Here is an 8,156-nt window from a genome sequence, read left to right as displayed (position 1 = left end):
TGAAGTCTAGATTTGTTTTTACTTAATAGTAATCTCCCTGTTTCCAAGGACATCCTCTGCAATCTGTCCCTCATGCTTTCACAAACAGGACTGCTTGTTATGCAACTTCGGAGGGTATCATTGACATTGCAACAAACGTACATAACATCCCCTGGAACTATGCAAGACACCATGTGGATACACATGACCACAGTGATTGCAGGGGTGGAGTCTTTAAATCTTAAAATTGATGACTTTATTCTGGTACTTAAAATATATTTGTTCTTGGCAAGAAAACAATCAAATACCTTGATTTGACATGCAGCAAATTTTCCCATGAGGTTCTCACGTCTTTCTCTAGTTTTATCTTCTACCACTCCTTGGATTTGAATCCTACTATAAAACAATTACATGTAGTTCAATAGTTGAAAAGATTCACAAGACTCCACCAAGGTACTCACTCATATTGGGTTTTAATGAAGGTAAAGAGTAAGATAACTTGGAGAAGGAACACAGCACACTGAGGCCCAATAGACTTCAAGATGCAATTTTTCAGTGTTCTTTCTTGACCGTATTTGGTACATTTCATCTCTAGATTATGCACCTACAAGAAATATTTGGGCAATCAGTTAAATTGGGTGAAAATCAATAATCTACTCATAACAAAAACAATGTAAACAAAGTGGCTGTGGGTATGACCAGCACACTTTTGAAATTAAACAGCACACCATAAATTTCTAGCTAGCTCATTCCTCCTTATCTAAGAACAAGAGTTAAAGTTAGACTCTTAACTAGATGCATCTAGTCCACCTGCAATATACCTCTAAAATACTTAGATATATTTCTTTCTAGCCATGTGATCATTGAAAAGATAAACTTTCTGTTATAGTTTCCTTGTATATAAAATTTATAGCATAATAGTGTGTAGGATCATGCATACGTTAATTAGCTCTTTTTAGCCATTTCATAATATGTATCAATGAATAAGTAAGAAGTTTAAAAAATTATCCATTAATCAAAACACTTAGAAGAATGATCAATCCTTAATGGATACTAAATTTAACCATAATTATAATATCTGAACATGGTGCTTACCCTACCTATTGGGGATGAGAGAGGGAAAAATCTAGTGCACAGTGAGTTCTGTAACACTTGGTGATCTGGTCATTGGTGGTAAATTTCCTGTTCCTATTTTTCCTTCTTCCTGTACAGACTTTTTTTTTTTAAGTCAGCTTTTTCACTGCTGTGACCAAAAGAACTGACAAGAACAATTTCAGAGAAGGAAAAGTTTATTTAGTGTTCACAGTTTCAGAGGTCTCAGTTCATAGATGGCCAACTCCATTGCTCTGGGCTCAAGATGAGGCAGAACACCATGGTGGAAGGGTGTGGCCGAGGAAAGCAGCTCAGGACATGACAGTCAAGGAGTACAGACTGCTCCACTCACCAGGGGCAAAGGCATGCACCCAAGGACTTACTTCCTCCAACCGTACCCTACCTGCCTACACTTACCAACCAGTTAATCCATTCAAGTGGATCAATATGTGATTAAGTTAATCCTCTTATAACCCAGTCATTGCACTCTAAACTTTCTTGAATGGTCTCACACATGAACTTTTGGAGGACACCTCATATCTAAACCATAACAGTCTTCAATGTGTTTTCAGATTGCTTTCAGTTTTCCTTTTTTGCTATATTTTCACAAAATAAACTTGATAAAATTGAACTATACTATGGCATGTGGGCATCATGCACATAAAAATTTTGCCCCTTTCAGTTTAACAAGAACAACGGCTCATGTTAGGAAACTAGTTCACAAATAGTGAAATTTCAAGTAATAAAAATAAAATAAACGAGATTTTTTTAAGGTACAAGAAATTTGCCAGGTTCTAGGATGCATTGTGCTTTAGATGTTTCTAGAGAAAATATGTTTCCTGTAGGTCTTATCCCCAGTTTTCCATTTTAGCAGAGAAAATGCAAACATGTAAAAGTTGCAGATATATCCACTTCTGAATATCATGTGGTTGTGTACAGCAAGACAGTGTTCTTGTTGCAACCAATTAAAAAATATGGATGATTAGCTTTAAATAGTATATTTAAAAAATATAAGATTCCTGTTGAAATAAGAACAGAGTGAGTGGGGCTGGAATTGTATCTCAGTGGTAGAGCACTTGCCTCGTACTTGTGGGGCATTGAGTTCGATCCTTTCAGCCCTACATAAAGATGGATAAATAAAGTAAAGGTGCAGGTGCTGTGTCCATCTACAACTAAAACACACACACACACACACACACACACACACACACACACAGAGAGATGAAGGAGCACGCTCCTCTGAAGAGAACTCACATTGCTAGATGTTTTACTTTTTTTCCATGAGAATTTGAAAACTCTGGCACTGGCTAAGAATCTAGCTTGGTTCAGGTAGAGGAAAGATAGATGAGAAAAAACAAATAGCAATTTTGAAAGGCTAAGAACTTGAAGAGAACGCACACCAAAGTGGGTTTCTCCAGGGGAAACTTGAACAAGAGCCTGGAAAAGGAACAAGAGCTTCAACAGTTGGATTTAACTTTTTCTACAGATTTGTGGTGCTTAGAAAAAGACCATCCTTGCAAAATCCTATAGTACTATCTCAAGCATGCAATTTGCCTTCCTATTAAGGATTTTACCTGTTTTGAAATAGTATGGCTAGAAAACTGGGCTGAAGATCTTTGAAGGACAAAGCTCCTACAGTCTTTCAGAAATTAGGAGAAGTACCAGGCCCTAAGTCAGTAGTCCAGTTGTGTCACATCTTAGAAATGGGGTAAACAGAGGTAGAGAATATGTTAACAGATTGAAACCCAGCCTTAGAAAAAGAGAACTTCTAAATGTGTTGAGATTAGTCACTCATCTTATCTAATAGAGGAAATAGAGTGGTCTTCTTGAAATATTATGTGGTTTTTGAAAACAAAATATCTGGTTTTATATACACAATAAAATTTACTCTCTTTACAAAATTATGTGAAAATATAATCAATATGGATGTGAAAATGCATTCAGTAGAAACAGACTAACAGATGATCCAAATATTGAAAGTCTTAGGAAGATATTTTTAAGCAATCATAATTACTATATTAGACAAAAGATATAAAAATAGATAAAACATGATCCTACAATTTGTATAATCAGAAACATGAGAGATTATACTTCATTTATGTATAAGCTATCAAAATGTATAAATGCATTCTACTGTCATGTACAACTAATTAGAAAAATTTTTTTAAATAGAAAAAAAGAATAAATAAATAAATGGAAAAAGAAAAAAACAGATAAAACAAAAGGTAAATTTGGGGTGTATTTTAAATAGATTGAATACAGATTTTAGAGTTCAAAAGTACAGTATCTGAAATGAAGAGTTCTATAAATGGAGTAGACAAAAACAGACCTAGAAGAACAAGAGAAGAATGAAACAAATTAATAAAACACAGTGAAGAGCATAGAGAAAGAGAGAGAAGATTCATAAAATGTAATGTAAAGGGTACTTTTTCAGAAGTCTAATATTGGTATACTTGAAGTTCAAATGTGCAAAGAATCAGAGAATGGGCAAAACATGTATTTGAAAAGAGAGGCTTAAAATTTTGCAGCATTGTTAAAAAATATCAGCTCAGAAAATGAAGGTTTTCTTTCCATATTTTTAATTGATACATGATAGTTGTGCATAGTGGTGGGATTTGTTGTCACCTATTTGCATATTTGTACATGAACACAATAATATAAGAATATAATTTGTCCAATATCACTCCTCAGTACTTCCCCCCTCCCTGCCCTTCTGCCTCCCCCCCATTACTTTCCTCTATTCTATTACTCTGATTTTGATTTGCATGAGATATCTATCCCCCACCTGTATTTTCCTTTTTCCTCTCTGGTTTCCACATAATAGAAAACATACAACAATTAACCTTCTGAGTTTGGCTTATTTCACTTAACATGTTCTTAAGTTCCATCCATTTTTCAGCAAACGACATAATTTCATTTTTTTATGGCTTAATAAAATGCCATCCTGTAAGTATACTACATTTTGTTTATCCATTCATCAATTGATTGACACACAGACTGGTTCCATAATTTAGTTATTGTGAATTGTACTGCTATAAAAATGGATATGTATCTATCACCATGGTATGATGACTTTCATTCTTCAGGATAAATATGAAGGAGGGATATAATTGGGCCAAATGGGGGTTCCATTTCTAGTCTTTTGATGAACCTCCATACTGATTTCCTTAATGGTTGTACTAAATTACAATCCCATCAACAGAATAAAAGTGTTCCTTTTTCTGCACATCCTCTATAGTGTATATTATTATTTGTATTCTTGATGACTGTCTTTCTGACTAGTGTGAGAAGAAATCTCAGTCTGGTTCTGATTTGAATTTCCCTAATTGCTAATGATGTTGAACATTTTTTCATGTATTTGTTGGTCATTTTTATTTCTTCTTTTGAGAAGTGTCTGTTTAATTCATTTGCCCATCTATTAATTGGGTTGTTGGGTTTTTGTTTTTTATTTTGGTGTTGTTTTTGAGTTCTTTATATATTCTAGGTATTGATCCTCTGTCAGAAGAGTTCTTAGCAAAGATTTTCTCCCATTCTGTAGGTTTCCTCTTTACATTCTTAAGAATTTTCTTTGCTATACAGAAGCATTTTAATTTGATGCCATTTTGTTTATTAACACTTGACATTATTTCCTCAGTTTTAGGGGTTCTGTTGGGAAAGTTGTTGCTTGCACCAATGAGTTGGAGTGTTGATCCTACATTTTCTTCTAGGAGTTGCACATTTTTTGGTCTAATTCCTAGGTCTTTCATTCTTTTTGAGTTGATTTTCGTGAATAACCAGTTTTCCCAGCACTATTTGTTTAAAAAAACAAAACAAAACTGTCTTTGTTCAATGTTGGTTTCTGGAATCTTTATCAAAGATCAGATGACTATAGATGTCTGTGTGGTAGTCTTTTTGTCTTCTATTCTGTAACATTGGTCTGTGTATCTGTTTTTTTAATGCCAGTACCATGCAGTTTTTGTTACCATATCTCTGTAGTGTAATTTGAAGTCAGGTATTGTGATGCTTTCAGTATTGCATTTTAGGATTACAATTGTTTTGTCTATTCTGCATCTTTTATTCTCCAAAATGTATATTAGGACTATTTGTTATACTATTATGGGCAATATCATTTTAATGGGCATGGCATTGAATCTGTAGAACACTTTTGGTAGTACGGCCATTTTGACAGTATTAATTCTGCCTATCTATGAACATGGTAGGTCTTTCCATTTCCTTGTGTCTTAGTCTACTTCTTTCTTCAATGTGAAGAATGAAGGTGAATTAATAAAAATAAAGAAACAAAATTAATATAAATAAAATTATACTAGTCACATCATGGTAAAATTGTTAAAAACTTTGCAAGAACATATTAAAAATGTAGCCAAAGAAATAAGATTATCTTTACTGAAGCAATCATGGAGTTTATGGAACTGAATTCTCATCTAAAACAACATAGTTAGAAGGCAATATAAGAGAATTTTATGATACTAAAAGAAAAAAAGCAACAGCACATTGCCACCTTGATTTTTCAATGCACAGTAAAAATAAATGATGGAATAAAGACAATTTCAGATGAGCAAAAGCTGAGATAAGTAGCTGGCAGACAATCTGTCCAACAGGGAATACTAGACAGTATTTTGAAGGCTTAAATTCTAGGTTTGTGAGGAAAATTATTCCAATAGTGGTAGAAAACTGCCAAAAGAAAAAAAAAATGAACCAGGAAAGTAAATAATTGGGTAAAACAATATGAATATATATAGAAATAAAATACAAGTAAAGTAATACAATTAGTGGGAGGGGATAAATGGGGCTCAAAAGAATTTAAAGTTCTAGAAGAATGGGAGAAGTGTTAAAAGTTACAATTTGTATTAAATTGTAAGAAGTCAAGGATACATATTTTAATTTCCAAAATAACCGCCAATTGAAAATAATGGACATGTTCTTAGAAATAAAAATGAAATGATAAGAAAATAAATACTTGAACAAAACATGAAAGAAAGAGAAAGTGAAACTATTCTTCAATTGTTTCAATAGAAATGAAAATAAACACTTCAATTAAAGGAGTAAGACTGTCAGATTTGATACAAAGCAAAATGAAACAAAAAATTATCCTATGCTACTCACAAGAGACAAAGAAAGTTGAAAGTAAGAAAAAGAGGAAAGACATACCATACAATCATCAAGTATAGAAAACCTGAGGTATCTATACTAATATTGAAGTGTAGTTTAAGGATTATTAAGGATAGACAGTCATTCCATACTATCAAAGGACTCGATGTAAAAGGTACATAACAATTGGATATGTTTGCCTTTAAGAACGTCAAAACATTCAGTGCAAAGTTTGATAGAACTAAAACAAAGAATAAATAAATCCAAAATATAGTGGAAGAATTTTGCAAACTTCTCCCTATTATTGATAAACCAAACAGAAAAATAATCAGTAAGAATACAGAAGACCTGCAGAAAACAATTATAAACTCAATCTCATTGATACTTAAGGAAATCAAATACTGTTTCTACTAACTATAATCATATTATTTTTATGTCAACTTGGAAAATACCATAAAACAAACAAAATGATACAAATAGAAAAACTAGAATGAACTGTGGAAGATCACAAGCAAGAGTACATTCTATGACCACAGGGGAATCAGGCAAAATTCAATAATAAAACGTTAAGCCTGGAGGCTCACGACTTCCTAACAGTCCACTGTTAAGAAAAAATTTCAAAAGACCAAAATTTAAAAAACATTTAAAACTAAAGGACATTGAATAGATGATTTTTTGAAACATTGCTTAGTGGAAACTTTGTAACATTAATACATAGTAGAAGATAAGGGCTGAAAGACAATAATTTAAATCAGAAATAAGAGAAAAAATTAAGCCCAAAGAAAGTGGAAAGATATAAAAGTGAATAAAAACTAATGAAATATGAAACACAAGATAAACATTTGAAGAAAGTCAAAATTACATCTTTAAAAATACTTACAAAATTGGCAAACTCCAAAACTACAGATAACCAATATTAGTAATGCAAAGATGATAGCAGTACCATTGCATCTGCGTGCCCTTAAAAGGTTCAAAGTATTCAATACAAAGTTTGACAGAGTTAAAGCAAAGATTGAATCAATATATCCAAAACCTTATGGAAGACTTTAGTCTACTTCTCTCCATCGCTGATAAACCAAGCAGAAAAAGTCAGTAAGCATATAAAAGACCTGCAGAAAACAATTATAAACTCAATCTAATTGATATTGAAAGACAGAATACTGTTTCTACCAATCATAATTACATTATTTTCCTTCAAAATAATAAGGAAATAACTATTAACACTGAATAAGGAAATATCTATTAACACTGAATAAAACCCTATTCAGTGTTAATAGATAACTTTCTTAAAATATATCTTATAAAAACAAAAGAAATTAAAACAAATATTCCTAAATTTTTCAAAGAAAATGAATGTCTTACTAAAACCTTTCTTAGAGGGTAAAAAGCTAGTCCCATACGTCTTCGCTGTTAGATTTTTGTAAATAATATCAAAAAGGAGAGACTTTTCCAGAGAATAAAGGAGAGATGATTCCAAAATCTTTTCTAAGAATCAATAATGACATTACACAGCAGAAATATTACAGATCAAATTTCTCAAGAATAGTAGATACAAATGTGTCTGACAAAATATCATCAACTAAAATTTAGCAATGTCTATATAACATACATAAATATATGATGTGTATAATATCTCGCTGGCAACATGGTTTATTTTCAGTTTTCATATTTGTTTTAACACTTTAATCATTTGATATACCACATTAACAGAGGTAAAGTGTAAAAATCAATAAATGCAGAAAAATCTGGAACAAAATTTAACTCATTTATGATAAAAAGAAAGCTCTCAATAACCTAGGAATAGGAGAGAAATGCTTTAATTTTATGAGTATCTGATGTTATGATTTGAATGTGAGATGTCTCCCCAATTCAGTGAATTAATCCCCTGATAGGGTGATTTTGTATCTGGAGAGTAAAAACTCTCTCTGCTTTCTGATCATGATGTGAGCCGCTTCCCTCCGCCACACACTCTACCACAATGTTCTGCCTCACCTTGA

General features: G+C 32.3%; 1 long non-coding RNA gene across 1 annotated transcript in view; it reads right to left on the bottom strand.

The window, feature by feature from the left end:
- Positions 1-262: 262 nt before the first annotated feature.
- The window catches only part of LOC306638373, a 52,226-nt gene continuing 44,332 nt past the window's right edge, over positions 263-8,156 (bottom strand). Inside the window, exon 3 of the long non-coding RNA XR_013757488.1 lies at positions 263-583. This is a non-coding gene — a long non-coding RNA (uncharacterized lncRNA). The remainder of the gene's footprint in view (positions 584-8,156) is intronic.

Source organism: Sciurus vulgaris (assembly GCF_902686455.1).
Source record: "Sciurus vulgaris genome assembly, chromosome: 11".
Taxonomy (NCBI): Eukaryota; Metazoa; Chordata; class Mammalia; order Rodentia; family Sciuridae; genus Sciurus; species Sciurus vulgaris.
This window is presented reverse-complemented; position numbering and strand designations above follow the sequence as displayed.